Consider the following 22,429-nt stretch of genomic DNA (forward strand, 5'->3'; position numbering starts at 1 on the left):
ATTTGGCTGCTGAAGAGTTAATGTTTGTCTTTGACTCTGCCCTTTCGACCATTTCATTGGAAGTTTTAAACTTTTCCACTGGGTGTTTGCCTCCTTTATTTTTCTTGTTTCAGATAGTCTAGGATTTTAGAGGTTGATCTAAATTTAGGGATCATCTGGTTCGGGGCTCCCACTTTAGAGCTGAAGAAGTAACCCAGAGAGCATGAATGGCTGTTGGGTAGCGACGGAGGAGGACTCGCAAGACGCTCTTGGCCGTCTTGACTCCTAGCTCGCGGGTGATCTTTTGAGTAGATGAGAAGGGTGTGAAGACAGCTTGTAAAACTCCGGTTTCCTATTAACTGTCAAGAGCTTGAAAAAAATTGATGTAATTGGAAAGTGGGTAAGAGGTGGACACCATTGAGTCTATTGCTCGAACTGTATCCAAGTAACATGTGATTTGCATTTAGTTATTTATTTCTGCATTATCATGGGTATTTGAGAAGTGACACAACATCTCACACATGTATATAGTCTGAGTTTCAGAAAACTAATACTGCCAGCTCTGCACACTTATCTACCAAACTTAAAGCATTTTCATGAGTCACTCTTGACTTCTGAGCATCTGCCATGATGGGGATTCGTTAAGAAGAAGACAGTCCTGGGTGCCTGGCTGGCCCAGTGGTGGAACGTGTGATTCTTGATCTTGGGGTTGTGAGTTTGAGCCCCACTTTGTATGTAGAGATTACATAAGTAAATAAAGTAAGTTAAAAAAGAAAAAAGAAAAAGATGGTCACTTCCCCAGGAAGCTTTTGGGCGTATCAGTGGTCCTGAAAGTAGTGTCTAAGAATCACCGAGGACCGTGTGTGAGAGACGCAAACGGGCGCCAGGGTGCCGCAGTCAGTTAAGTGTCCTACTCTTGTTTTCAGCTCGGGTCATGATCTCAGGGTCATGAGATCTGGCCCCATGTCGGGCTCTGTGTCTGGTGTGGAGTCTGCTTGGGATTCTCTGTCTCCTTCTGCCCTGCCCCATCCCCTCATGATCTGGCTTTTTCTTAAAAAAAAAAAAAAAAAAGAATTAAAACCAATGTGATGGTATCATCCCACAGCGATGTTGAATTACCGTTCCTGATGTGGAAGCCAGTCGCCTGCGCTTTAAACTAGCATCCCCTCATGCTGAAGAAACACTGCTGTACTGTTGGTGAAAATACGTTATAAATCATTAAGATCTAGAGTCTGGGAGGCCCCTACGACTACCTGCAGGTTCTGTGGTTCACTAGAAGGACTCACAGAACTCTGAAGGGCCATTATACTCCGGGTTATGGTTTATTACAGGGCGTGGATGCAGTTGGCGGAAACTCACCTGAGCCTTGGGGTCCGGGGTATTTATGGGGGGTTGTCCCGTAGGCACTTGCCGGCTGCATGGCCGAGTTTAGTCTGCAGTCCCTCTGGAAATCAACCTGGTGTTGTGTGTGGCCCAAGGCTCCACCAGAAATCACATTGTTAGCATAGACTGTCTGGTGTGACCCACGGCCCCAGCTAAACGAAGACTGAAAGACTGCCTCATCAGGCAGGACATTCCAGGGGCTCAGAGGTGACTTCCCAGGAACTGGGCAATGGCCAAATCTGCTTGGGGCAAGCTTAATCCTTTCCTGCATGAAGCCTGCAAAGTAAATTACTATTTCTGTCATTACTAGGGAGTTCAAGAAATTACTGCTTTTAGGTAGGAGGTACGTTGCAACCACATGTAGTGTGATTTGCAACAAAACTAAAATACCAGAATTTCGGCACCCAAGTGAAGCTGTCTCCAGAAGTGTGTCATCCTTGACACTTGTCGGAATGTTTTCATCAGGAATTTGAATAAAGATCAGGAGTTAATGCTGGGGGACCGTGCATTTTTAGAATCAGAATTTTAAAATATTTCGATAGGTTGTGACGAAGTGCTAAACTCAACAAGGTGACATTTATAGGGAATGAAGAAAGGTAAAATGGCAGACATGTTAAAAAGAAGAAACCAGCTGAGAACTTGAAGATGCGTGAAATGTGCCTTAGCTGTGCACCTGTGTGTGGAAAACCTGGGGACGTTGACTGAAAAGGATCGGCGGGCTTCTCTGAAGGGGCAGATGGTAGATATTTTAGGTTTTGCAGACTAATGGGCAAAACGAAGGATATTATGTAAGTACTTACATAACAAGAGAAAACACTATAATTTCTACAAAATTTTTATTGACAGCATTCCAAATAATAATTGAGTATGCATGTATATTATAATCCAGGTCTACTAATAAAAATGGAATTATTTTTTTCGGGGGGGAGGGTTGGATAACGTTTTTCCTGGTTGGAGTTTGAAGTTCGTGTTCCCTGACGTCGCGGCCAGTTACTGGGGTTCAGTCTCTCAGTGCTGATCTGCACGGAAGGTCTCTGCATGTCATCTTTGGCGGCAGCTTCCTGTTGGCGGGTGCTTGTGGACGCTGATACCGGTTTGGAAACATGTCGTCTCAGTTTAGTGTACTCACGGTTTGGCAGACGTTTATAGAATTCCAGGAGGTTCTTTTTGACATTTGCTTTTTTGCATGTCGTCACAGCGCAGATTGTGACGGACCCATGGTGGTCCGATGGAAGTGCCTCAGTCGCACGGTTCAGTGGCTTTGAAATACATGACTTTTCGTTGTACCCGCAGTGAGGTCTGAGAAATGCTGCTGGAGCAGTAATTTGAACTCAGAAAACACATCTGCAGATCTGCGTGGGGACGAAATCTACTTTTCTCTTTAGCTGTTTATTTTTTTGTTTTTAAGTAACCTTTGTGCCCAGCGTGGGACTTGAACCCAGAGCTCCAGAGTCGCCCCGCTCCTCTGACGGAGCCGGCCAGCACCACTGTCACTCCGGCGGCGCGGGAGGCTGCTTGTGATCAGGGTGGTTGCGGTCACTGCCCGAGGCCCCTCCTGTGAGCACTGCTGCGCCATGTACGTTTAGGTGGAGTTCATGATGAAGTGTTCACACGTGTGAGCAAAAGCTGGCTTCCGAAGCAGCTCAGTGTTTGGTAAGAGCGATGACTGAAGGAGGGTCTTTAGTTTGGAAAGATTTTGGTCTTGGCTCTGAGGTTGAAAAGTCCCACCAAAGCCTCGCACACCCCGTTGACCTGCTGTGCGGCAGGACAAGCCAGGCTGTTTTCATGACGTTTGCTGTCCGTGCTCCTGGCTCGGTAACTCACGACGGGTCGGAACACTTCCCACGGGCACCTGCTGCTGAGTAACACATTGGAGAACTCTAGCTCAACGCTTCGAGCAACTTCTTTCATACTCTTGGTGACAATTCCAGCTAACCCTTGTTCTGCTCTGCAGACATTTTTGCTGTCTTCAGTTATAGCATGTGTTAGCAGATTCTACTCCAGGGTGTGTTAAGTCAGTGTGTTCTCAGTGTCTTTGAAAGTGTTCTCCCAGCAGTCCCATACCAAGAACTGCTCCCAGAGGCCCCGTCTTCGGTCCCTTTGCTCCGTGCACAAATAGCCGAGCGGCGTGGGTTACACCTGTTTGCTCAGCAGCAATGAAGGAAACCTACTCAGTCCTTTGCCTCGTTCCTTCGTTGACTCTCAGTGTTGTTCCTGGGGTCCTCCCCTTGGAGCAGCCGTTCTTCCCAAAAGGGTCGTTGTTTGCAACAAGTGCACTTTTTTTTTTTAAAGATTTTATTTATTTATTTGATAGAGATCACAAGTAGGCAGAGAGGCAGGCAGAGAAAGAGAGGAAGGGAAGCAGACTCCCTGCCGAGCAGAGAGCCCGATGCGGGGCTCGATCCCAGGAGCCCGGGATCATGACCTGAGCCGAAGGCAGAGGCTTTAACCCACTGAGCCACCCAGGCGCCCCAACAAGTGCACTTTTCCTCCGCACATTTCCTCTGCTGTTCAGTTAAACATGATTTAATGAACTCCTTGTCATCCATGTGAGGTGGGGGACTGTTTAGGATTTGGAGCAGAGAAGTGACGCCACCTGCTCTAGGTTTGGAACCAGCGTGTACGCTAGGGCGGTGGGGCGGAGGCAGGGAAGCCGGCCCCGAAGCACCACAGTCATTTGGGTGAGTGGTGATGGTGGCTCGTGGCACGATGGTGTTGGTGAATTCACGCCGTGGCAAGAGGACAGGGTCTGGGCCCGTTGTGTGGGAAGAGCCAGCATGACTTGCTGACAAGACAGGATGGGGAATGTGGGAGGAAGACAGGAGGCGGGGATGATAGCCGTTGTTTCTGGCCCCAGCAGTTGGAAGGGGGACGTAGTCAGGAACGGAGAAGGCTGTGTGTAAGAAGGTTTGTGGAGGGGGCGGGTCGGTCAGCTCCTGGGCTGGGAGGTGTTGCACGTTTTACTCGGTTCTCTTTGGTGATGCTCCACTTCTCCAAGGGACCTAGAAGTGGGTCGCAGCATAGAGTACACTTGCCAGGGTTTGGTCAGGAAAACACAGACCATTCTAGACAATTCTTATTAGTCAACTTCAGCTTCCACCCTGAGTTGTAGCAGGAAGGGGTTTTGGGAGGTGTAGCTCTGCCTTCTCTTCGGTGAGGCCAGGAGAAGGCAGAGATGGTGGCTGGCCTCTAGAGGGAACGCCAGTCCATCCAGCACAAGAGCCGGGCAGGTGGTCTGAGCTGGAGGGAGCAGTTTTAGCTTCGTTAGCATAGAAACAGCATTTGGTGTGAGTTTGCCTGGGAGGTGAGCACAGCTGAGAGGAGAAAGTACAGAGCCCCAGCGGCCTCTGAAAGGAGAGAGCATCTGTGGGGTAAGAAGAAAACCATGAGAACAGGAGTGGGAGAGCAGCTCTGGTCAGTTGTTGCCGAAAGGTCGAGACCTGAGCTCTGGTGATTGGCCTGAGCGGTGCACGGGTCATTGGTAGTCTCAGAAGAAGTTTCCGTGACGTGGGGGGCCAGAGCCAGTGGGTTTACGGGATAAGAGGCCAACAGGAGTTTGTGGCACCGAGTGTGTTGCGTGTGTGCCGGTTTGTGGAATTACGTGTGCGCTGGCTGTTTTAAAGTGTGTGGGGGCTGGTTCTGACGTTTGTTTCCTTCTTGGTATCGGCTTACGTTGATGCTCTTCTCCCGCAGGACCGGGCGCTCTTCTGGCTCTTGCTGGGCTGAGTGTGTTGGGGTGTGCCCTCCGCATTTCGGGTGTTACGTCGGGAGGCTTTCTGTCGTGTGCAGATCTGCCCGTGTGGTGGCGTGAATGCCGGCTTGCTTCCTAATGCACCTGCTACAGCTTGCTTTTAAGCGGCCACACAGCTTCTGGAGTTACTCCGTCCAGCTTTTCCCGTCGCCCTTTCTGGGAGCGGCAGGAAGGAATGGCTGCTTCTTCCTTACCTCGATCTGGGACCCTTTGCCTGGCGACCTGCTTCTACGTACACAGTGACCTGTTTCACCCGGAGGCCGCCAATGCCCACGGGGCTGCGTCTCTCGCTCAGTTACGCTCCCGGCCTTGCCGCGCATTCTGAGTACTGCAGAAATGTGGTCCATGGGTCCTCCTTTTGGTGTCTCTCAGGCAGACGAAATGACCCTTTGGTAGACTGTCACAGCCGTTAGTTCTCTTGTGTAATTGAAGGGTCGCCTTGTCTTGAGTGTGTCAGCTGTGCCTGTTAATCAATTAGAGTAGAATAGTGTTTCTTTCACATTTTTAAGCCTTTGCCAAGTCGAATTTTCTGGGGCTACCATTTACCATGTAGAACAGCGGTGGTTAGGAGAGTGGGTGCCGGACGGGTCTTGCTCTGAATCTCAGATCTGATCCTTGTTCGCTGCGTGTTGAGCAGGTTCCCAACGCTCTAAGTCTGTTTCTCATCCGTGAGGTCGAGAGTACCGTGACTCTGGTAGAAATGTGACGGGACATAGTTCCTAGTACATGGCTGGTCAGGGAGGGATCGTGAGGGCAGCAAATAGAGCTGCTGGCGGTGCGGTCGTTTCCGTAGGGAGAGCTGGAAGCTAATCTTAGTCGTTCCCAGACGCGTCCGGCCATGCTTGGGAGAGCCGGTGGCGGCGCTCACCGCTGACCTGCATGTGAAAGGCACTTTGTTGTGGTGGTTGCTCCTCACGTTGGGTTTTCAGAAACTGGTCATTTTGCCTCTTCATTTCCCTCCTATACTCCTGTCGTCCTGCTCACCAGCAGCCAGACGGCAGCCCGCCCCCTGCGCCGGCACACGGATGCCTGGGCTGCCCCGACCGGTGGCCTGTGAGCTGGTGTCTGAGTGTGTTTGGCTAGAAAATTCTTTGGAAGCATAAACAAGCGTTCGTTTTCCCAGATAACTTTCATAATCATGTTCACATTCTTTTTACATTTTTTGTTTTTCAGAAAGTTACCCTGACCTGTGTCTGCAGAGCGCAGGTGGCAACGCAGCCTGCTTCGGAAGCCTCTGCGCCCCGGTTCGGAGGGAGCGACGCCAGGGTGGCGTGGCGGTACGTTTCGGACACTCGGGACTTCCGTGGCGCCAGCTGTCAGGCCGTTACACATGAGGAAGTGGTGGGTTTGGGCTTTCCTTGGCAGTTACCATCGAGCAGACCCTCTCTTCACCAGGGGCTGAGCCTGCCGGGTTGGTCCAAGCCAGACATCTTACAGTTTGTCAATATGTCGGGTCGAATGTTCTCAACTTTAGAAAGAGTCATTCTGCCCTGTGTGCCTCGGAAAGCCCAAATTGTGCCCATTGTTTTAACACGGGGGTCTGGGTAACTTGGGAAGCGGCACAGCTTATGATGCTGGGAGAAACTGCTGTTTGCCTGAGCTCGCTCTCCCATGTTTGCTGTGTGACCTTGGAAAATTTCTTAATTTTTCTGGACTTTGTTTTCTCATAAGTAAAAGGGCAAGCGAACAGTCATCAGGGCTGCGAGGACTCGGGAGCGGGTGCCTGTTCAGCACTTGGGAGAGAATGCTGCCCCGGCACACCCTCCGCCGACGGCAGGCTGCCGCTGTGGTCGGGGCGGTGGGAGGCGGGGGTCAGGGCCTGTCCAGGTTGGACCGCGCACCGAAACGAGAACATTCTGAGCAGAGTGATGGTGCGGAATATGTTACGTGTTCCGGAAGCATAGATCGAGAGTGTGCTGTGACTGCTGGGAAGTCCTCGTTTGCACGTCAGAGGGGGAGAGGGGTCAGAGCGGCCCGAGCATCTCTGATGTGTCTTAACACACACCCGCTCATGCCAGGAAGGCAGAGAGGGTCCATCGTACAAATAACTTCAAGGAGCTGATGGTGTCTTTCATTGTATAATGAGCCAAGTTTAATTTTTCTTTGTCTGGAGCAAAAGAATGTAAGCATTTTAATTACAGGCTTCGGGAAATACCCTCGTTTTCTGCCCTATTTGAACTACGTTCATTCAGATTTCTGCACTTACATGTACATCAGTTCCGTGCCGGATGCCGCATGCCCTGGGCTGCCTGCTGTTCGGAGGGCAGGCACGCCATAGGGCCAGTGTCGAAGAATGCAGTGTTAGTGTTCGCTTGAATTCTCCCTAAAATACAAAATCAAGTGAGGAGCATTTATAAGGCCCCCAAAGCCAGTGTGTACATTCACTGATTCATCACTAGGTCATTCCCGTGTCCCGTGCACGTGTTCTGAGCGTGTTTTAGGTGCTGGGCACGGTGCACACTGTTGGTCGTGGGGTGGTGAGCAGAAGCCAGACAGGGAGCAACCGGGCCGTTTCCTCCGAGAGGAAAGCTGGTTCCAGCCGACTTGCAAGACTTCCCTGAACGGTTTCTATTCCTGAAGAAAAGAGGCGATAAATAAACGACGACAGCGACAAAGAGGGCTTCTCAAGAGCCAGTGTGGCTCACCTGCCACAGCCTCTGGCGCTTTCGTCCTTCTCTGTGGTGTTGCTTCGTCAGCTGTCATTACTGGTCTAGGATGGCGGTGCTGAGGCTGCTGCGCTCAAAGGGGCTGTCTTCGTCCCCAGAATCTTGCTGTTCAGGTGGAGGAAGACACTGACAGGCCGGATGTAACAAGCGCTCTAGTTCGTGGAACAGGAAGGCACGCTGCGGGAGCCCTCAGGACAGGGCTGCGCCTCCGGTCCACTGCCGTGCGTCCCAGGGCCCGGCGCAGTGCGTGGCGTTTGTCACTCACTCCACAGATACCCGTGTCACGTGAAGGAGCGCTGAGAGGGTACAGGAGAGAGGTGCCTGCCCAGGGGCACGGGCTTGGCTCCCAGCTGCGCACCCAGCTTCGCTCAGGGAGGAGGGTCCAGGTGGAGGAGGCGTGAGGAGGAGGTGGTTCTGTAAGCCAGAAACGGCTTAGGGGTGCTGCTTTGGGGGCTGCATGGGAGATAGCGTGAGAGACATTCAGGGCCCGGCTGGTCGGATCAAGGAGGTGGGATTTTCTGTTCTTCGAAAGTAGTAATTCTAAAGCGCGAGAAACCAGGTGTCCTGATACCCAGGCCGGTGCTATTCTTATCTTGCACAGCGCGTCTGAGGTCAAGAAAGTATCTCCGGGTCTGGGGTTTCGTAGCCATTAGTGATAGCTGCTCTGTTGAAGTTCTTTAAGCCCCTGGTGAACCGTTCATCTTTGGGGAGAAGAGGATGTGGGATAAATATTTGTTTTCTCAGGTGTGAAAAAAAGTTGAAACTCTTCAAAGGCAAGCAAGGTTGGTGTGTCTTTGAATTCTAGTTCTCTGGAAGGATAGCAGGTGTGTACAGTAGATGCTCAGTCCCTGAATAAACCCCAGACTGCTCTTGCCTGTACTCCTGTAGCGGGGATTGTATCGGATTCTAGAAGGCGACAGCTGGATGAGAAATCCTCTCTAAGAGGTCTTCCCGGCCGAGCGAGGGAGAGGGAGAGTCCGTCAGCGAGGGTGGCACAGTGGTCAGTCCTGTGGTAGAGATGTGCACAGGGCAGGAGCACGGGCATTCCTCTTTCTTTCGTCAGCGCCCACATTCTTCACCTTTCTTATACCTGTTGTTTATTTTCCCCATACCTTCCAGGAGCCCCTTAGTAGTTTTTCTGCATGGTTCGTCATCTAGACTCAACTCTTCTTCACATTCTATTTCTGGCAGACCATTCCCTGGAGATCTCTGTTCTCTTTTCCGAGCTGCTTGCCTTTTACTGTGTTGTTCCGGGACGTTCCTCTGTTCTCATCCTTGGCTTCTCACCACAGTTGGATTCTAAGTTTGTGGCAACTCTTGTCTTTGTCTTTCTTCACTGACTTCCTCATCTTCGTGGAGTTAATCACTTTGAAAGATGGTGCGGTGTCTTTGGACAAGGCGAAGACCGCCATCAGCATCCCCTCCTCTTGCGCAGTGCTCCTCCAACTTGGACTCGTCTCCCTCTCTCCTGGTGCCCGCCACCGTCCTGAACTCTCCCTCATCGTCGTCGCGGGGAGTCCCTTACCCCTTCTTCATGGAAGGTCACGTGTTGCTCTTTTTTTGTTGATGCTCCTGTTTTGGTGGAGGACTTTCTCCAGGGGCTTTCTGACACAGGACGCTTAGGGGGCAAACCTGTTGGGACCAGGCAGGAACGAAACTTGATTGACAGTCTGGCTGGGTATAGAGTTCTTTGTTGGCTTTCATTTTTGTTCGTAAACTCAAAGATCGCTCCATTGCCTTCTTGTTTTCATGTCACTGTTTCAGCGTTCAGAAGCTATTCTTATTTATCCTTTGTATGTAACTTTTTCCCTGCCATCTTTAGAAGCTTGTAGGAGTCTTAAAATTTGTACAAGTCTCTTGAAATGGCGCGGCAGCGTAGTTTGTGTGGGTCTGCTTTCATCTGCAGTGCTGCGCGTTCAGTGGGTCCCTTCATTCTGGCAACTGGTATTTTTCAGTTCTGGGAATCCTTTTTTGGCATTATTGTGCTGAGGTTTTCTCCCTTTCGTCTCCTTATTTTGTTTTTCTGGAAGTCTTATCCAGAACTTGGCTGTCCTGGGCAGAGGTTGTAATTATCGTAATGCTTTTTTCTTCTTCTTTTGCTCTTCCTCCTCTGCCTTTTTTTTTTTTTTTTGTCTTTTTGTTCTCCGTTCAGGGAGACATGACTTCAGTTTGACTTAACCTTCTTCTTTAGTTTATTATTTCTGGTTGCAGAAAGGTTCTCGAGATTTCTAAGAGTTCTTTTCCTGTTCTTCCAGAAGAGCATCCTCCTTTTGTGGATTGATCGCAGCGTCTTACCTCTGTATTCCTGGTACTTTGTATGGTCTCAGTTTCTTTCAGGTTCTTTCCTTCTTTCTCCTGTCTGACGGGCGGGGCCCCTTGACTTTTACATCAGGGTGTTCTCGGTGGGCCCTGTGTTGGGGGTCTCCAGTGTTAGTATCTTTAGGTCTGTCTTTTGGGGCTGATCAGATTCCCCAGTAATGTTTTCCAGTCTCTTCCTGCAGAATTCTGACTTCAGAATCTGGGAGTTAAGGGTGTGCCTGTGTGGTCTGTTGTAGGGGAGCTGGAGAAGTCACCGTTCACTGTGCATGCAGTCATTAAATCCAGCTCTGTTCAGCGCCGCTGGGCAGGGTGACTTCTGTCCGTAGACGCCTCTGCTTTTTCCAGGGAGTGAGAGTCCCCCCCCGCTCCCCTGTCTTCTGTGAGGGGGAGTCACACTGTACTTGGCATTGAGGTTCTAGTCCCTGTTGCCATGGCCTTCCCCAGCTCCCGTGGGAAGCTGTTCCTTCTTTACCTCGTTCGCTGTGCGCTGGGGTTGCCAGTTCTTGTCTTCTAGGACTGCTGTGCGAGCGGAGCTGGCTCTCGGCGTGTTCCGCTGCGGAGTTAGAATCTGGCTCTCTTGGGCCTGCTGACTCATTTACTGTACTTCAGTCTTTTTAGTTTCTGTTTCTTCCAGGTTTCTTCTTTTTACCGTTTGGGTCTCGATCGGCCGTGTTCGAAGATTTTCTCAGAGCTTCCAAAATCTTGGCCTTTTCTTCTTTCAGTTCTCCCTGTGCTGTTTCAAACACTTTTAAAATAGATTTTATTTGTTTGTTTGAGAGAGAGCGCGTGTGTGGGTACACGAGAGAGAGCAGAGAGCACAAACGGGGAGTGGCAGAGGGAGAGGGAGAAGCAGATTCCCCGCTGAGCAGGGAGCCCGATGCGGGGCTCCATCCCAGGACCCTGGGATCGTGACCTGAGCCGAAGGCAGAGGCTCATCTGACCGAGCTACCCAGGTGCCCTGTTTAAAACATTAAAAAAAAAGTATCTCTTTAGTATAATTTTAATGGGAGGCAGTGGAGTAGATGTCTGTACTCCATCATTGTACTGTGCACTTGTTAGCTAACTACCCTCTATTAATTTATGGCTTTTGATGTGTTTTAAAGACTTTCAGTTGCTTCACATGTATTTCTTACATAGACAGTAGGTTTGAAGACAGGGACGCGATGCCCTGTGTTTACCCCTCAGCCCCGGTGCTGCGCAGTAGGCGTGCCTGGGAGGTGACGGGACTGGCTGAGGTGGTGAGTGCAGCAGAGCTTCAAAGAGGCGAAAGGACCGTGGTTTTATACGCGCATGTTCTCTCTCCTTGTCAGGTTCTCTGAGGACTATGGAATGAGGAAAGAGAAACTAGGAACATTTCCTTTAAACCAACGTTTGATTTCTTCACAGAGTTACCGTGGCCTTCGGATCTGTGAGTATAATTCTCTTGCTACATTTGCGTCTTGGTTTTTCATTTTGTTTTGATTTTTCTTTCATCTGCCATAGGGTTTCTTTGACATTTATTAGAAACAGATAGAAGCCAGTTGGTCTTGCAGAGTAGGTGAGGGAAGAAATATTAGTTGTTTAGTGGCTTTTATGTGTGGACAGAGGCAGACAGGATGGCAGTAGTGTCCGGGACAGTAACATTGGGAGCAGGTGTGGGGAGGAGCACGTGCTCCGGAACACTGTAGACCCCAGCAACCCCAGGAACGGGCTGCCTTTGCCCTGTCTCACATTTGCATAACTGAAACAGAGGTTAAAGGTTACTCCGCAAACGGCAAAGCTGGGATTCAGACTCCATCTGGCTTTGCAGTGTGTGCTCTTTACTTGTGTCTTCTTACGGGCTCTGGATTCATATGTTGGCTTGGCTACTTGCTTAGTAACTCTTCACTAACTGCTGAAACCTAGCTTCTCTCCATGCCCACTGCTGACTGCCTAGACCTCGCTCTCTCCCCCGACAACGGGTGCTGTCAACAGGACCGCTCTCCCAGGGTTGTGCTGAAGATGCCATAAGAAATGTGAAATGTGGTCAGCATTTGCAGATGGTAGCAGTGAATATTGGGTGGCATTTCCCCCACTTTCATGAGAGGAAAACTGAGCCCAAAGGTTGGGCTATTTGTATTTTGTTAAATTTCGAATTTTGTTAAGACCTTGGCACTTGTGCTGCACTCCATAGTTGAGAGGTTGTAGAATTGAGATTCTGTCCCAGTTTGTCTTATTTCCAAAGGCCGCTCTTTGTGGTAGGCCTAGTGGCACATCAAGGACGGAGAGCTGATGGGAGGTTCATAAATCTCTCTTGGGGTCTTAGCATTGGTAAACGTTCTATTTTACTGATACGTTGCTTTGATTAAAGCGTCATGAATCTAGACTTCGTGGATTCAGAATTCAGGATCATTTAGAATTATGTTGGATTTGACTTTGGCAAGTGTCTTTGTCTTAAATGTCCAAGGGGCTGGGCCCTGGACGGTTTTCCCATTTCCTTCTGGGGGTGAGTTCACTTTCTCTTGTCCTCCTTTCTCCCCCAAGCCTGCTTTCGCTTCTGCCATGGTTAGGTGTTAGGGAAGGGGATTATGTCTTGCAGTTTCAGGTTCTAAGTAAGTCCTGGAAGTCTTGCTCCTTTTCTCCAACTCCTCTTGCCCTTTCTTGGCTGCGAGAGGCACCTGCTCTGTGCGCTGTGGGGCGTGACTGTGCTGTCTTCGGAGAAGGCCGTGCCCCGCTGCTCACACCCCTTGTCTCCTCCCCACGCTCCCTGCACGTTCAGTGTTTCCTCCTGCACCAGCGCGCTGTGTTTACTGGGTATAAGTCTGCTTCTGCATCTTTAGGAGCAAAGATTCTGTTATTGGATCTCTGCATGTTTTCTGCTTGGCCCATAGGTGGTTTTGACTAAATGCTGGAGGAAGGAGTATTTAATGTTTGCCACAAAGTAAGTTCTCTTTTCTTAGTGGATCCAAACAAGAGGGAAAATATCAAGTATAACTTTCCAGCAGTATTAGCTAGTAAAATAGTTTGTGTGGTAGAGTACAATACAGTTTCATGTTTAGCAGAAATTACACAAAAACTTGTCTTCTTAATGTGATGTGCGCTGGAACAAAGGCCCGACGGGGAACTGCAGGCCCGTCTATGGCTCCCTAGAGCTGTGAGCACCGCAATATAATCTGCTTCTACTTCGGCACTCCCCTCCCCTCCACTCCTGTTTGAAAATATGTAAACCCGGGAAAATAACCTTATAACCAGGGTTTCTGTCATTGTTTCCCCCAATTCTGGACAAGTGGTGAGGCCACATGAGCCAGCCTGGCTTCGTACAGCATCAGCTTGATGATGTTCTGCTGAGATCCGGGTCCCCCGATGTACCTGAAGGCCCTGGTCCACTCGAGCTCCTGTGGGGTGGATCAGGTTCTTGGTTCTTGATTTGTTTTGGGGTGTTGCATTATAAGGCAGAAACTTGGGATAGAGGTGTTTTACAGCCAGAATTCTAGGAAAGGGAAGGAAAGTTTTGGAGGTGTTGAATTGCTGGGGTATGTGTGGGGATTGTTTTCAGGGTTAATGGTGTGTGGGGAGGTAGTAGACAGAAAAGAAGGTTGCTCGGAGACCCGTCTGAAAACCCCCGTTTTGTGAAAAAAGAGCTTTTCTGGCATCAGGACCGCTGCGAACAATTGACATAGATTGAACTCTGAGGTTCTGGGGCTGTTTATCCAAACAAAGAGTCACTAGGGACAGGCGGTGCTGGCTATCGGCTGCGGAGGGCAGCTGTCCCTCAGTGTTCAGACTTGAGACTTGGCTAAGGTTTGGAAAGCTGGTGTGTTGGGAACAGACACCGGGGGTGGGGAGTGGGGGAGAGTAGGGGACAACCAGGAGACGTGTCGGCAGGCCATTTGGGAAAGCAGGTGAGCAGCACTGGGGGCTTGGATTGGAGCAGAAAAGCTGGAGGTGGTGAGAAGCAGTGGGGCCCTGGATGTATTTCAAAGGTAGAACCAGTAGGATTTGCTGACAGAGTGCATAAGGGGTGTGAGGACAGAGAGAGGAGTTGAGTTGACTAGAAGGCTCTTGGCCTGGGCAGCTAGAGGGGGAGGGAGGCTGTGGGTGGAACTTGGTTTCGGGGGGCAGCTGGGGAGCTCACTTGTAGGCATTGTTTGTGATTCTGTTAGGGATCCGAGCAGAGATGTCATGGGGGCAGTTGTAAGTAGGCATCCGGGGCTCGGGAGAGGGGTCGGAGCTGGAAGTGGCAATGAAAATGGGTGATGCGGTGCTCACTGCGGGAGGGAGTGCAGAGAAGACAGGCAAGCCCAGGCCAGTGCTCCTGGACAGACGTGAGCAGTGGTTGGCACTGACCAGGTGTGAGGAGAACCCCAGGAAGAAGGGAAGAGAGTCCTAGGAGGAGGATGTGGTCCACTCTGAAGTGTCAGGAAAGGTCATTGAGGTTTGCCTTCAAGTTTGGTGACGTGGACGGCGCTGGGGCAGTGCTGGCAGCACTGTGGGGGCCTGGTCAGAGGGAAGGCCCACCTGGACGGTGGTAGAAGCGGGAGAGAGGGTTCCAGTGACTTAGGTCCAGGGCGTACTCAGCGTCTGGGTGCTGAGCAGCCCAGCCCCACTGGGGCCCTGAGGTCCGTGGTGGTGTTTCCATGTTGCAGGTGGCGAAGGCGCGGGGTCAGAGTGCACCGTGGCTCTCTCGAGAGTGCGGAGCCGGCGGGCCGTGACGCCGGGTCCCAGCGACGCCAGGTCCCAGGCACGCACGCTGTCGTCAGCTGCCCGCCTCCTGAGGTTCGGAGAGAGACTGTGAAGGGGGAGAGGAGGCAGCAAGGTTGAAAGTTGCAGGAACACACGTACGTCCTGCTTGAAATGCTTCTCTTGGAGATTCTTTCTTTTTCTTACTTAGAAATTTCATCCTGTCAGAGGGTGGTATGTGCACGTGCTCAGAAGTGAAAGAGCCGTGAAAGGTCCATGCCGCACCCAGCGGGCTTCCGTCCTGCCCTCCTGGCTGCCCCCCAGACGTGCCCCTCATCCTGGTGAGCGGCTTCTTGCAGCGCTCATGTCCACGCTCCCCAGCAGTAGCTGTGCAGGGGCGGGGTCTTTGATGTGGCACTTTGAGAAAAAGTCGCATTTTGAACTCCCATCTTCCCCACATGGTTGGGTCACAGTTTTTGCTTAGATCCATAATTTGGTTAATTGTTCTGACTTCGTGAATGTCGCTCACTATTGAGCCCGTTAGTGTAGCGTGATGTATTTCCTTTTTGTTCAACTGTTTGTTTTCCTGTTTTCTTGAACTTAACAATTACCACTGTTTTTTTTCTTGTTGCTTGATATTGTTTTTTTAATTTTAATTTTTTTAGATTTTATTTATTTATTTGACAGAGATCACAAGTATACTGAGAGGCAGGCAGAGAGAGAGGAGGAAGCAGGCTCCCCACTGAGCAGAGAGCCCGATGCGGGGCTCGATCCCAGAATCCTGAGATCATGACCTGAGCAGAAGGCAGAGGCTTTAACCCACTGAGCCACCCAGGAGCCCCGTTTGCTTGATATTCTTAAGACTTCTCATGCTCTCTGACAGCTTGTAAGTTAGGCCTCTTAATAAAATTTTCCGTGTGCTCAGGCATATTACATCTGTCTTCACCCCCAGGGACATCTGTTTTCTTGCATGCTGGACAGGTTGCTCTGCTGGCCTGCTAGAGACGGAACCAGGGTTGAGCTGTGCAGGGCAGATCCTGCTGGAACAGAGTGCTGATGGGGAAGACAGCGATGGGAGGCTCAGAGGGAGGGGGACGGCATCCTCCTGAGGGAGCAGGTCTGGGAAGGGTGAGCACGATTTGCGGTATTTGGAGAAAGGCATTCCAGGTGGAGAAAGTGAGAAGCAGAGCTGGGTGAGACGGATTCCTTTTTGTTAACCTGCAAAGCCTGTGTTGTGGTGCCTTGCTAGGTGGTACAAATTAGTGACAGACTCTTCCTTTAAGAGCTTTAGATAGGTTTCCATGGGAAATGGGACATTCAGTTTGTTAAACCTCTGTCATCAATTTTTTTATTTTTTATTTTATTTTTAAGATTTTATTTATTCACTTGACAGAGATCACAAGCAGGCAGAGAGAGAGAAGGAAGCAGGCTCCCCGCTGAGCAGAGAGCCCGACGCGGGGCCTGACCCCAGGACCCTGGGATCATGACCCAGGCCGAAGGCAGAGGCTTTAACCCACTGAGCCACCCAGGCGCCCCCATTTTTTTATTTTTTGAAAGATTTTATTTTTTAAGTAATCTCTTAAAGTAAGCATCCAATGTGAGGCTCAAACTTAACCTCGATTGGGGTGCCTAGGTGGCTCAGTGGGTTAAGCCTCTGCCTTCTGCTCAGGTCACGATCTCAGGGTCCTGGGATCAAGGCCCGTGTCGGACTCTCTGCTCAGTGGGAGCCTGCTTCCCCCCCAACCCCTCACCTGCCTCTCTGCCTACTTGTGATCTCTCTCTGTGTCAAATAAATAAATAAATAATCTTAAAAAAAACACACACACAAAAAACCCTTAACCCTGAGATCGAGAGTCATATGCTCTACTGACTGAGCCAGCCAGGAGCCCCTGTCGTAAATTTTTAATGTTTTCTTAAAACCTGAGCATAAGCTATATTAAGACATTTAATCCAAGAGATAATCTTAACCTGTTGATTTCACATACCAGTTCATGGAAAAATCTTTATGGACTATCTGTCAAGGAGGCGGCCCAGCCTGTCGTCATGCCCATGTGGACACGGCAGCGCCTGCTGCGACTGTCGGGTGGGGGCAGGATGAGCGACCACAGGACATTTCAGAAGCCGCTCTGTGTCCAGCTGGACGCGAGGAGGGTGTGCGGGGAGGCTGGGGGCATCGTGGGAGGGGGCAGGCGGGCGCAGCCCTGGTTTCTGTGGCCCGGTTAGGGAGGCCCGCGGGGAACGAGGGCTGCAGAACCAAGAACGCTTGCATTGGCTTCTTTGAAGAGAAGCGTCGCTCGGTTTGAAATGCTGCGGCAGAATTGTGCGAAATAAAGTCCATAAGTGCCTTCCATGACTGCCGACCCCGGGCCACCTTCTGTGTTGCTGCCTGGCTGCTCTCACGGACGGTCAGGACCCTGGGTTCCCTTCAGCGGTCCGCCGTGTCCGAGTGCTACCTGCTGTCTGACGCCTCTGCTTCATGCTCAGAGCTTTGCGAAGAACGCCCTTTGTCTTTCCAGTATTCGTTACGTCTGGGATTCAGAATTGCACGTCAGAGAAGCCGCAGAGTTGTGATACCGGCCATTTACGTGTGCCGCTCATCGAGCATTCTCGAGTCATAGGTAGTTTTTATGGCAACAGGGTAGTGCTCACTGCCCCCTGCTGTCGAGGCGAGCCCCCAGCCAGATCCCAGACTGTCCTCCTGAGGCTCCACGTGGTGACCGCAGGCCCTCCTGTCCCTTCACACGAAAGCTTAGCACGTGGTGCTCCTGTGTGCGGGCCCTGCCTGTGACAGAGAGCCCCCAGCAGCCCGCAGGCCGTCAGCATTGTCAGGCGCCACCCGTGCTTCCGCCGTGTAGGAATGCGTTGTCCCTCGGGTTGCCGAGCACGTGGTTCTCAGTCATTGGTGTTCCTGCTCATATTTTTTTTTTTTTAAGATTTTATTTACTTATTTGACCGAGAAAGCGTAAGTAGGCAGAGAGACAGGCAGAGAGAGAGGAGGAAGCAGACTCCCCACTGAGCAGGGAGCCCGATGCGGGACTCGATCCCAGGACCCCGAGATCATGACCTGAGCCGAAGGCAGACACTTTACTGACTGAACAATCCAGGCGCCCCATTCCTGCTCATATTGAAGAAAGATCGTGGCTTCATCGAAGACTTGTAAAAATGAGAAAACAGGCCTGTTTCTGACCGAACAGGAGGCAGGCAGCTTTTCCTGTGATTCTTACACTCTTGAGTAAGGGCGAGAGAGGATGTTTCTTTCTTTCTACCTGCCTTGGCATATGGTAGGTATGGGGGCAGGGGGCAGGTAGCGTGTTGGGAGTGGGGATGGCAAGGAAGCATTTTAGATTTGTGTCTGCTGCTCATGCATCCTAAGTGGTTTAAGAAAATACACAAACTTTCCATCACTTCTTCTTTGATAAACTGTCTATTAAAAAGGATAGGGGTCTCAGCAAAAAATTCAGCTGAAAAAGTGGCCAGAAGATTCGATTAGGTATTTCATTTCCTGTAAATAACAAGAAGCACACAGACGCTGACCGTCCTTCATCATTAGGGAAGCGCCCGTGACCGTCACCGTGAGGTAGCGCTGCAGTCCTGTGAGAGTGCCTCCCATGCCCCCACAACAAGGCAGCAGAAGGGGACAGTGCCCAGCTGCGGGCGTGCGGAGCAGCCAGAACCAGGTCTTGCTTTGCTGGTGGGGACGCAGAGGTTATACCCACTTGGAAAAATAGTTTGGCAGTTTCTTGTAAACTTCAATATATACTTTTCATACAACCCAGCAGTCCCACACGGAGGCCTTTACCCGAGAGAAATGAAGATTTATGTCTACACAAAGGCCTGTGTATGCTTATAGCGCTGCGTTCATAGTCACTGAAGATGGAGAACTGCTCGAAGGCCCGTCAGGCGGGACGTGGTGAACAGTTGGGGGCGCTCTGCGGTGGGAGCGTGCTCGGCGACAGAGAGGCGCTGACCGCCAACGCCTCGACAGCACGGGCGAGTGTCCCGAGCGGTGTGCTGTGGGCGGGCACAGAGCTCCGTACTGCTGTGGTTCCACCCTGAGAACGTTTGGATAAAGGCAAAACTGTGGGGACAAATTGGATCGGTGGTTGCAGGGGGCCCAGGCGAGGGAGGAGAGGACTGAGTACAAAAGGGCATGAGGGCACTTCGTGGGTGATAGAAATAGGCCACGTCTTCCCGGTGATGCTGGTTATACGCCGGGCGTGTCGGTTAGAACCCAGTGAACCCTGGTTTACTGGATGCAAGTTTTACCTCAATAAGCCGAACCTGAGAAAGGTAGATGACTTACGTATATACACACGCAGGTATTAGAAACACACAGGCACACACATTTATGCACACACTTGGGCTTGCTTTTTCTTCCTAGTGGATTAAATTTTATTTTTCTGGGTTAGGTATCCTGGAAGTTTGTAGCACAGACACTTTCTGAAAACACATGACCTTGGAGTCTTTGGTTGATGTTGTATTCCTGTTCACGACCTGAAGGCTTTACAGTGTGGTTTGTTTTTGTGCGACACGGTTCCATGTTACAGATGTCATATAATTAGCGCATATGTAAAAGATGTTTTAAAAGTTAAATTATTTTAAGAGTCCATGTTCAAGCTATTGTAGCTGTGGAGAAAAATAGTTTTACTAGCTTTAAAAATTAATAAAAAGTGTTTTTTGATTCATGACAAGCTTAATTACACAGTCTTTAGCTCTATCTTTAATCAGCTGTGGTTGTACGGTACAATTACATTTTAAACCGCCAGACATAAGAATGTCCACAGAACGTGATACATGCTGGCGTCACCAACTCAAGGCCTAGTTGGGACTGTGAATCAGTCTTTTCGCGGTATGTGAGGGGGCTGCTTGCTATTACCGTGTGGTGCTTCATGGTCTCCTGCAGAGCCGTGGGCTAGCATTTTGTCCTAGTAAACCCTTCTTAGCAAAGCCACAACAGTGGGCACGGAGGGGATTCGAGTGGGACGTTGTGGCATTTCATATAAAAATCAAAGTTTGTTTGACTTCGGAAAACAAGAAGGCCGTCCATTAAATGGTGAGGTCTTCGCTGTTTTATGGTCGGAGGACGTTGCCGTGTGAGGTCTTCGTTATTTTCTGGTCGGAGGACGTTGCCGTGTGTGGTTGCGACAGGACCCGTGACACAGCGACGGCCCGTGAGAGGCGCTCCCTGAGCTGCCTCGGGTTTGCTGCGCATGGCTCGCGTGGCCCTGGATCCTGGGGGCTGGCTTCACCGTCTCCGGTCACCCTGTACTTGGTCATCTCACGGGAAGTACACACTCATCGCCTCCTTGACAGTCGTGTTTAGGAACAGAAGAGAGAGCAGGATGATCTGCCCCCATTTTTTATTGTCTGGCCCCGTCCCTGTGTTTTGCTGTGGGAATCTCTGCCTTAACTGGTGTTGAAGGCTTGGCCCGTGCTGGGATGCGACATTTCCAGCTGCTGTCAGCCAGGTGGTGGTCCTGCTGCAGCTGTCACTGTGTGGCCCGGTAGTGCGTGCTGCCATACGACACGGTGGAGGGTCACTGGCACGCTCGGTGTCTGCTGACGCTTGCAGTGGGACTCACTGTTGCACTGAGAAGCTGTATGTGCAGAGTAGAATGCCAGGGCACGGGAAACACGTACGAGTGTTCAACCGTGCTTGTTTTCTTTTGTTTTTCAAAAGGGTACTTCCCGGGTCTTCTTGAACAAGATTTGCTGGAAGAGAGTAAAGTCAGTTCTGGCTTTCCTGGATGACCCAGGATCCTCGGTTGAACACGGTCATCTGCAGTGTGACCTGGCCCCGCTCCTGCCTCTTTCCTCAACATTGGGCCGTGCGGGGGCAGCCTCTGAGTGCCCTGCCCCCAGCTTTGCTAGTCTGCTGCTCCCTGTTGTTATTGGTTTGGTTTGTTAAGCGAAATGTTTTCTTTTATGGAAAAGCTGTAAGGAGTGGTGTAGCCAGCTTCCAGACAGCCTTCACCCAGATTCCACGGCTGTTAGCATTTGTGACGCTCGCCTGCGTGCCCCCACCCCGGCTCTGGCCGCAGATGGGCACGCAGAGCCCTTAGAGCCTAAGGTACACACTTGGTGCCCTTTACCCTTCAATACTTCAGGGAGGATTTACTAAGAACAAGGGCTCTTCGTATAACCAAAAATAATCAGTACAGTCCTGAAATTGGCAAAATCTCACATTGTCGCGTTCTCTGGTGTACATACAGTGCGTATTCACAGTTGCTCTGTTAACGATGGCGGTTTTCCTCTGTTCGGGGCCAGGCCAGACTCGCGTGTGGTCTTTCAGCCTGCATGCGTCTCTCAGCCTTTCTCTGTCAGGGCATCGCCTGGTCTGGTTGTTTGTAGGTCAGTCTTCTGTTTGGGCTCCTCTGATGTTGCTCAGGCTTAAACTCAGATGATGCATTTGCGGCCAGACTCTCGGAGAAGTGGTACTGGGCCTTTCTCGGGGCACCATGTTGTTTCCCGAATCCATTCCATCCATCTCAGGATGGCACATGGCGTCGGCTCGTTCTGTGACTGGTGAGGGTGACGCCGCTGTGGATTCTGGGACCCTGTTCCTGACCTGCTAAGTCAGAAACTCAGAAACACACGGCTTGAGGCTCTGTTTTTAACAAGCCCTAAAAATGATTTTGATGTGTTCTGAAATTTGAGGATTACTGGTATCAGGTGATGAGGTCGGGCCGGCCTCTGCCCTGTGTCCGCACTCTAACAGCAGCTGTCCTGCTTTGTAATTGATGTAGAACCTGTAGGGAGTATTCGAGGCTGTGCGACCTTTCGGACTTCGAGACTGATAGTCTGGTCCCCACTGATGATTCTTGCTTGAAACAGCTATTGCTGGGTGGTCCGTAGCGGGGGTGCTGTCCCCTCTCAGCTGTCGGCTGGCGCTCTCCCATAAGGAGAGTTTCCCTCCTTTGTCCACTTACTCACTGTTCACCCGCCGGCACCTCACGGATTCTTGCTTGGTCCAGTGGCTTGTAGTCCATACCTGTCATTCATTTTGATGCTGGAATGCCTCCTGATTAGGCCTTCCCAGGATCATCTCCTGTGTTGTTCTGACATGTCCCCGTTATTTTCTGAGCATTTCCTTCCTTTTGGCACAGTAAGATACCTCCGGCATTTCTTGTAGTTTCTCTGCCCCGTCATGGAATCAGCTATTTCTGCAAGGATCCCTGGTTCCTTTTGGTGGGAAATGGAGTTGAGCGGCCAAGATCTGAATGGTCAGTGTCTCCTTTGTCACCGGGTGTTCCAGTTTCCCCGCGCCTTCTGTGTGTGTGCACACGGGCACGCGTGTCTGTACTCAAGATGCAAACGTCTTACTCTATTTTTGGGAGCTGGGGAGGTCTGTGATCAGTTTCACTGGCTTCCGGTTGAGACATTTCTCTTCCTTCCTTCCTTCCTTGCCCTCCCTTCCCCACCCTACCCTTCCCTTCCCTTCCCTTCCTTTCCCTTCCCTTCCCTTCCTTCTTGGGCCCCTTGGGGGGGCAGTCTCACATGCATCTTTGTACTTTGGTGGTTAGTCAAAGGTGGGAGTAGAATGTATTCTCAGATTTGGGGATTTATCTTGGGGTTCTCCTGCTTCTAGCACCCCTCCTCTAAATTTCGTTTGGCCCCCAGCACCCATTTCTTCTAAGACCTCATACTAGCGAGACTTTAACTTTCTGCCACTAAAGCTCGCCCTGGGTTGGGA

At 50.8% G+C, this 22,429-nt stretch overlaps 1 protein-coding gene across 5 annotated transcripts in view; it reads left to right on the forward strand.

The window, feature by feature from the left end:
* The window catches only part of PTK2 (protein tyrosine kinase 2), a 248,074-nt gene that overhangs the window by 13,606 nt on the left and 212,039 nt on the right, over window positions 1-22,429 (forward strand). For 4 of the 5 annotated variants that reach the window (XM_080801823.1, XM_080801827.1, XM_080801828.1 and 1 more), the window contains exons 2-3: window positions 6,287-6,390; window positions 11,409-11,506. The gene's annotated coding sequence lies outside the window, so the exon portion shown is untranslated. Of the gene's footprint in view, window positions 1-6,286; window positions 6,391-11,408; window positions 11,507-22,429 lie in introns of those variants that run through there. The other variant, XM_080801824.1, reaches the window with a different exon arrangement.

This window comes from Martes martes, assembly GCF_963455335.1.
Source record: "Martes martes genome assembly, chromosome: 4".
In the NCBI taxonomy this organism is placed as follows: domain Eukaryota; kingdom Metazoa; phylum Chordata; class Mammalia; order Carnivora; family Mustelidae; genus Martes; species Martes martes.